Genomic DNA, 9,354 nt, shown 5'->3' with positions numbered 1-9,354 from the left:
ACTACAACTGCATACAGATATAGGAAGGTATAAAAAGTGGGCCTAATAGACTCCCTTTCTCCTTATTGGGAGTGAATATTTTCAGAAAACCCAGTACATTTTCTTTATATATTGGTCATATTTCCACTTTTCTTTTCTTTTTTTTTTTTTCTTTTGTGGTGTGGCACTGGGGATAGAACCTAGGGCCATTCTATGCTTGAGCTATATCCCCAACCCTAGCTTATTTTTATGTGGAAACAGGTTCTCACTAAGTGGCAGAGGGTTTGCTTAAGTTGCTGAGGCTGGCCACAAAACCTGTGGTCCTCCTGTCTCAGTCTCCCAACTACTGGGATTACAGGTATGTACTAATATACCTGGCTCCACTTTTAAATTCACTGGTAAATGCAGTCATCATGATAAAGATTGATACAGACCAATGATAGTTTATCTTTTGGAGATAGGAGAGGAGCTTACCTTTTCTGAGCATGTGTTCTGAGCACATGATTGCCCACACTTTGTCCAAATGAGGAAGGAAAAACAAGAGAGGAAGCTGTTAATGGGAAATCAGTAATATCTGCCATAAATGATGGCCCCAGTGGAGAACTCATTCAACAAAAACATTACTAATGTTTTTGTTTTTAGGTAAAGACCCAGGATAGGGGAATAAATACCATATAGCAAACCTTGGGGAAAATTGTTTGTTTTAATATTTGTACCTAATATGTAGTGTGAAACTGAACTTGCCTTTTTAACCACCTTACCTACAATACATAACAGGATTTTAGGTTTATGTAAATAAAGTTTATTAGTATGAATTCTGATCCTTGAAAACTATACAGAGATTAGCTTCGCTGACTAAGTTTTCTATTATATTTATTTGTTTATACTTTTATTGGCACATAATAGTTTTACATCATAATGTAGTTCAAAATGGTATTTAGGGGTCCTTTATTGAGTTAAAATGACTTTATTTTGTGCCTATAATACATTTCAACAAAAGTCCTGCCAAAAGTATTTTAGTTCTAACAAGTTTGGTGAGATGTAACAAATATCCTAAATCTGCAATTCCACACTATAAAATAATTTGATTAGAGTGTCACAGTGTGGGAGCATTGAGTTGAAAGGCAGGAGATGTGAGGGTCTTGTTGGCTCTTCCACCAACTAGCTTGTGGTCTTTATTAAGTTATTCCACTTTTATAGATCTCAATTTTATTATCTCTTCCCTTGAAAAAATTTTATTATATCCATATATCCTAGGCTGTGTTCCATGTAAAAGTAGCTCTCTAAGAAAAACTTATTGGTATATATAAAAGGGACATTTTGTTCAAGTAAGTTTGGGAAATACTGGACCAAACCAAATTAAACACATTTCTTCACTGTAGAATTCCAGATTCTTTACTATGCTAATATGCACTGAATTTCCAAGAGAAGAATACAGTATGTAGGGTGTTTTTTTTTTTAATGTTATTCAACCAGGGACTCTTGTTTTGTTTTGGTTTGGTTTATTGAAGAAGCAAAGTTTGTGAAACACTGACCTGGATGTTATTTGACTCTACAAATATACAGAAAGGATTTTTTTAAATATCACAGGCTATCTCTGGAGATAACAGGGGGGAAGTCTCCAACTATGTAATTAATAAAAATGCATATTGAAAGAGGCAAATAGGAACCAAAGTTGCTAGGGTGAGCTGAACTTTCAAAGCTGAAGCTAAGCGGAGGCATTTAGGTAAAATAAATGGCATGGATAGAAATTGGTAAATTTGTGCAGAGGACTTTGGGTAAGCCACAAGATCTTCATTTTAACTTTTTGCTGGCTTTTCTATACAGAAATAGGTTGAAAGGGGCTCATAGTAGCATGATGAACTCCTATGTATAATGAGCCATCAACACTTGAGAGTTTTAGGGCCATAGTTATCCTATGACTTATTGGAAGAAGTAACACACAGAGTGTTCTTGCAAATGTGCCTGGGAGTGTATGTGCCATGTGTGTTCTCCTACAGGGACTGCGGTTTCACTTACAGTTTTGTTTCATGCCAGTCTGGATCTCTGGAAAGCGTGGTGGGCTTGGCCCACTGCTGCAAGGTGTAGCCGGTGTTTGCACAGGAGGAAATGATGGCTTACAACTCCAATAGTCTGCAGCTGCTCACTTCAGGTTCTTGGATGTTTTTATTCCTCGACTGATAGTCGAGACCCTATTTCAAAATAAAGAAATATAAATAGAGCTAGAGGTATAGCTTGAGGGTCAAATACACCTGGGTTCCATCCCCAGACCCATAAGAAAAAAAAAAAACCACAAATTCTCAACACTTCTTAAAATCCATGAAAGTTAGCATACTCAGCATCAGGGAAATTAAAATTTCATATGATTCCCATCCTAGAATTTTCCCTTCAGCTTATATGTCCATTGAATTGTTTCCTAGCTTGTTAGAGTTTTCATCCAACCCAGGAGATCCCTATCAGAGCTTCCTGAGCAAAAAATCATTCAAACTATGAATCACTTATGATGCTCTAATGGCAGAGTTGTAGAATTCTTTATTAAACACAAAGAACAAAAAAAAAATAGGGAAAAATAGATCATAACCAATGCTGAATAAAATCTGCACTGGGTCCTGTGAGAGAGTCAAGACTTCTTGCTCTCAGTGGAGGTATATGTAGATTTGCTGGCTTTCTTCTTTGGGATTTTCTGTTTATTTCCTTTTGGCTTTTAAAAAATGTATTTATTTTTATTTTCTTTAATTTTTTATTGGTGCATTGTATTCATCTTAATGGGGTACAAGATGGTAGAGACATACATCCACACATCACCCAATTAGCCCTTACTCTATTCCCACCCCATTTCCTCTCCCTCCCTCCTTCTCATGTTTGGCTTAGTGATTTGACATTGATATGTTTGTTAAAGTACCTCATGTGCATTAGAGAATTTCTCTCTTTCCCTTCCCATCTCCTCAGTTAGGTCACCTTACTTGCTCATCTGTAATATCTCCTTCTTCTAGAGTTCCTCCTATGATCCATTTTCTCCCTAGCTTCCACATATTAGGGAGATTATCTATTTTCTTATTTTTTGTGACTGACTAATCTCACTTAGCACAATGTTCTCCAGTTCCATCTATTTCCAGTAAATGACATAATTTTGTTCTTCTTTATAACTGAGTAAAATTCCATTGTGTACATATCCCATAGTTTTGAAATCCATTCATCTGTTGATGGACATCTTGGCTGATTTCATAGTGTGGCAATGGTGCATTCTGTGGCTATAAACATAGATATGCATGCATTCATTGGGTAGTCTGGTTTCCATTCTTTGGGGTGGATACCCATAAGTGTTATTGCTAGATCATATGGTAAGTTCATTCCCATTCTTCTGAGGATCCTCCATACTACTTTCCAAAGTAGTTGCACTAATTTGCAATCCAACAAACAATGTATTAGAGTTCCCACTTCTCCACATCCTCTCCAGCTTTTGTTGTTGTTTATGTTTTGAATAATTGCCATTCTAGTTGGAGTTAGGTGAAATCTCAGGGTATTTTTGGTTTTCATCTCTATGATTGCTAATGATGTTTAGCATTTTTTCATGCGTTTATTGGCCATTTGAATTTCTTCCTTTGTGAAGTATCTACTTAGTTCACGTGCCCATTTTTTGATTGGGTTATTTGTTTTCTTAGTGTTGAGCTTCTTGATATAGTCCTATATAGTCTAGATAGTAGTCCTCTATCAGAGGAGTAGATGGCAAAAATCTTCTCCCATTCTGTTGGATTGGCATGTACCTGTACGGGGGTTCCTGTGGAATTGGCATTTAGACACATGGCAGTCAGGATTTTCCCATGGTGTTTTTTTCTTCCGTTTTTTCTTTCCCAAATCTCTATTATAGTAGACAGAGTTAGTAGCCTGTACTAACTGTTCCAGCATGTATTTTCCCAGATCTGAAGTCAATTTTTGGAGTTTCCTCCTTACATCTGGCACAGATTGGGTTAAAAACTTGTCTTTGAGGATGGCCTCTCCTTCTACCAAGTCTGAAGTTAAGTTAGTAATTTTTTTTTTTTTTTTTTTTTTTTTGGTGGTGTTGGGGATGAAACCCTTCTACCTCCGGGCTACACTCCCAGACCTATTTATATATTTTTTATTTGGAAACAGGGTCTCTTAAACCAGAAAGGCTGGCTTCAAACATGAACGATCATCCTGTCTCCACCTCTCAAGCACGGGGATTACAAGTGTGCACCACCATGCCCGGTAAGTTAGTAAATTTTATCATAGCCTTCTTTAATTTTTCTAAAAAGGTCATAGGAGCCTTACTGGGGATTTGATGTATGACTGCTAATTGGTTGTAATTGAGGGGCTTATCTTAGCTCACTTTAATCCATCCTATATGTGGTACAGATAATAATTTCTATCCCATTCATGTTTTTGGGGTGTCGGGGTCCCACTTGGGGTAAGTGAGTGGTACTGCCTGCTTTCCTGTGGGAACATATCATCTAACATTTGAGTCCTCATTTGTGGAAGCAGTAAAATAATCATTGCCCACTGCTCTAGCCTCTTTATATACTTGATCTCTTTCTAACAACGTCAGGGTCAACATATGCAAATAAATACATGCCATCCACCACTTAACTAGAACTAAAGGATAAAAATTTGACAAAATTTAACACCCATTCATGTTAAAACCACTGCAGAAAATCAGAATAGGAGGAATGTTCCCCAACATCATCAAGATAATATACAATAAACCCACAGCCAACATATATTGAACAGGAATATAATAGTGGGAATTCCCTTTAAAATCAGGAATAAGATAAAGATGCCTACTATCACCATTCTTTTTCAATATAGTCCTCGAGACTTTTGCCAGAGCAGTAAAACAGGAGAAGAAAATAAAAAGAATTTAAATAGGAAAAGAAAAATTAAAATTATCTTTATTTGCAGATGACATGATTCTGAATCTAGAAGACCCAAAACACTCAACCTAAAAACTACCAGAGCTGATTAGCAAATTCAGCAAAGTAGCAGGTTACAAATTCAACCTAAAAAATCAGTAGCTTTTCTATATGTCATCCAGGAATTCACTGAGAAGAAATGTAGCAAACAATTCAATTCACAATAATTCCCTTATATTTTTATATTAGGCTTCCTGGATTTCTTTTAATTTAATATCATTTTGTTTCATTTGTTGGTTTTTTTTACTAAATTTTTTTTTGTCTTATTGTTGTTGCTTACTGTCTTCTTTAAGGGTCATAATATGCATCTTTGTCCTATTGAAGCCTCCTTTGAGTCAATATTGTGTATATTACATAAATGTAGGAACCTTGCAACAGTATAGCTATTTTATATTTTCTTTTTTTCTTTTCAATGAGCTGCTCATCCATGAGTCACAGTTTCCTATTCTTGGTTTTGCATGTCTAGCAATGTATTTTGGATATGGTGGATGACATCGTTAGAGATTCTGTATTCTGATATATCTTTCTAAGAATTATTGATTTTTATTCTAGTATGAAATTGATTTGGCTGCATTCAGACTTTATACTTCATCACCACTGTGGTGGACAACAAATTAAATTGCTAAGTTCTGTTGGCTTTTATCTGTTCACTGATAACTTTAGAGTCTGCCCCAAGCATGTGCATTTCAGGGATCAGCCAAGGGTTTAGGCAGACTTTTTATGCAGATTTGGGGTTCTCTCTTTTTTCTGATATGGGGGATTGAACCTAGGGGTATTCTACTTCTGAGCTAAATTTCCAGCATAATTTTATTTTTTTAAATTGAAATAGTGTCTTACTAAATCTGAGACTCATAATATTCTTTAGTTCCATCCACTTTTCTGCAAATGACATAATTTTGCTCTTCATGGTTGAGTGTATTTTATTATGTGTATATCCTACATTTTCTTTATTCATTCATTTGTTCATAGACTTCTAGGTTGGTTCCATAACTTGGCTGTTGTGAATTGTGCTGCTATAAACATGAGTATGCATTTATCACTGTAGCATTCTAACTCTAATTATTTTGGAAAGATACTAAGGACTGGTAAAGTTGGATATTATGGTGGTTCCATTTTTAGTCTTTTTTTTTTTTTTTTTTTTGGTGGTACTGGGGTTGGAACCCAGAGGCTTTCTACCTCCGGGCTACATTCCCACAGTTATTTTATACTTTATTTGGAAACAGGGTCTCACTAAGTTGCTGAGAGCCTCACTAAGTAGCTGAGGCTGGCTTCAAACCTGTTCAATCCTCCTGTCTCAGCCTCCCCAGCACAGGGATTACAAGCGTGCACCACCATGCCCAGCTGCATTTTTAGTTTTTTAAGGAAACTTCTGATCTTAATAGTGGTTGTACTAATTTTCAATGGCACCAACAGCATTTAAGAGTTCATGTTTTCTCATATCCTTGTCAGAATTTATTACTTTTTGTATTCCTGATGATTGCCATTCTAATTGGAATTAGATGGAATCTAAGGGTAATATGCATAATATGAATTCTAAAATTTATTATATGCATACTATGAATATGCATAATATAAATTCTAGAGTCCAAATATGATTTGAATTTCCATGATTGCTAATGATGTTGAACATTTTTATATACTTATTAGACATTTGTATTTATTCTTTTGAGAAGTGTCTATTTTGTTTAATATCCCATTTTTATTTTGGGGGGTTATAATTTTTTCAAATTCTTTTTATATTTTAGATAATAGTCTTTTATCAGAGGAATAACTGGCAAAGATTCTTAGTTTGTAAGTTCTCTTATCAGATTCTTGGTTGTACACTTTGCTGCACAGAAACTTCATAATTTGATGGCATCTCATTTATTGAATCTCAATTTTATTTTCTGAGAGTAAGAGGTTTTATTGGGGATGTCTCTACCAGTACCTATATGTTGGAGAGGTGGTTCTATGTTTTCTTGTAATAACTGTAATGTTTCTGGTTTAATTCTTAGGTCTTTGATTCCTCTTAAGTTGACTTTCGTGTAGGCAAAAGAAAGGGATCAAATTTCATTCTCCATATGGATATAGAATACTTCTTATGCTTGATGTTCTCTGCACTTCTTCAAGCTGGGGTTTGGCATTTGACATTGATCTTAGAAAGTTAGCCATTCCAGCACTCTTTTGTTGCTTTTTACTTTTATTCTCCTTCTAGAATTCATATTATGCATACCTTATACCTTTTGTATTTGTCTCAAAGTTCTTGGATATTTGATTTCAACTTTTTAATGCTTTTATTAGTATATTTTTTAGTCTTTTTTATCTTTTCATTTCAGTTCTGGAAGTCTTTGTTGATATATATTTCAGTTCATTGATTCTTTCCAACATTGTTTTTTTTTAATCTACTAATGAGCCAATCAGAAATATTCTTTATTTCTTTTACAGTTATTTTATTTCTAGAATTTATTTCTTAGGATCTCTGTACTTACATTACATCTGCTCTTGTGGTCTACTTTTTCCACTAGAGTACTTAGCATATTTTAAAAATAAACTTTAAAGCCGGGCATGGTGGCGCATGCTTGTAATCCCCGCGCTTGGGAGGCAGAGACAGAAGGATCGTGCAGGTTTGAAGCCAGCCGTGCTGGCTTAAGAGATTCTGTTTCCAAATTTTAAAAAAGTATAAAATAGGTCTGGGAGTGTAGCCCGGAGGTAGAAGGGTTTCCAGAAACCCCAGTACCACCAAAAAAGAAAAAAAGAAAAAAAGAAAAAAAAAAGAAAAAAAAGAAAAAAGAAAAAGAAAAAGAAAAAAGAAAAAAACTTTAAAGAAGTTCTAGATTCATAGCAAAATTGAACAGAAATATACAGAGTAATTCCTTCCACAACATATGAACAGCTTTTCCCACTATCAATATCTCTTTTGTTTCAATTGATGAACCTATAGTAATATATCATAATCATCCAAACACCCAAAGTCCATAGTTTATAGTAAGTTCCAATTTTTTGTTTTGTTTTGTTTTGTTTTTTTGTACTGGGGATGGAACTCAGGAGTATTCTACCTCTGATATACACCCCTAGCCCTATTTTTTATTCTTCATTTTGAAACAAGTTCTCAATAATTTGTTGAGGGTCTCACTAAGTAGCTGAGGCAGGCTGCAAACTGTGATCCTCCTGTCTCAGCCTCCTGAATTCTGGGATTACAAGCATGCACCACCACACCTGGTTTAAGTTTCACTCTTTTTTTTTTTTTGTAGTACTGGGGGTGGAATCCAGGGGCTTTTTCTACCTTTGGGCTATACTCCCAGACCTATTTTATATTTTATTTGGAAACAGGGTCTCACTAAATTGCTGAGAGCCTCACTAAGTAGCTGAGGCTGGCTTCAAACCTGTGCCATCCTCCTGTCTCAGCCTCCCAAAGACTGGAATTACAAGTGTGCGTCACCACGCCCAGCTCAGTCAGTTTCACTCTTGATGTTGTTTATACTCTATGCGTTTTGACAAATCCATAATGACATATATATATATATATATATATATATATATATATATAATAGTTTTAATGCCCTAAAAGTCCTTTTTCCCCCTAAAAGTGCTCCCCAGGTTCATCTCTCCTTCCCACCTTACTCCTGGTCACCATTAGTCCTTTTACTCTCCCCATAGTTGTCCCTTCTGCAGAATGCCATATAAATGAATCATACAGTATGTAGCCACTGCAGATTGACTTCTTTCTCTTAGCAATAGGAATTTAAAGTCATCTTTTATCTTTTTGTGGCTTGATGACTGTTTTTAATCCTAAATAATAGTCTGTTTTTCAGATGTAGCACTATTTATTTACTGAAGGATATCTTGATTGGATTCAAGTTTTAACAATTATAAATAAAGCTGTTATATACATCTGTGTGCATGCTTTTGTGTGGGCATACGTTTGCAATTTGTTTGGGAAAACACCAAGAAGCCTGATTGCTAGATCTTATGGCAAGAGCATGTTTAGTTTTGTGAGAAATCAAAAAAACATCTTCCAGAATATGATTTGCATTCCCACTAGCAACAAATGAAAATTCTTACTTTGCATCCTTGTCAGCATTTTATGGTATCACTGTTTTGTAATTTTTGACGTTCTCATTTGTATATAGTAGTATTTCATTGCTGTTTATAATGTCTTTGCAAAATTTTAGATTTTCTAATAACTATAATGTTAAATATTTTTTCATTTACTTATTTGCTATCTACATAAATTCTTTGGTGAGGTATTAGTTGATGTCTGACCAATTTTTGTGTGTGTGTGGTCTTGGGGGTGTGCCGGAGCCAGCCAGCAAGAGTAGGGGTTCTGAAGTGAAGCGTGAGGATGAAGAGTTTTTAACCCTAACATGGGGGAGCTGCCAGCCTACTATCTCTACTGGTCTACCCCTGTTCGTGGGTCAGTATTTCCTACGGGTTGACAACTATGCCTGGGTCCGGATTCTCTATTGCG

Source organism: Muscardinus avellanarius (genome assembly GCF_963383645.1).
Source record: "Muscardinus avellanarius genome assembly, chromosome: 1".
NCBI classification, from domain to species: Eukaryota; Metazoa; Chordata; class Mammalia; order Rodentia; family Gliridae; genus Muscardinus; species Muscardinus avellanarius.
The sequence above is the reverse complement of the archived record's forward strand: the minus strand, read 5'-3'. Positions refer to the sequence as shown.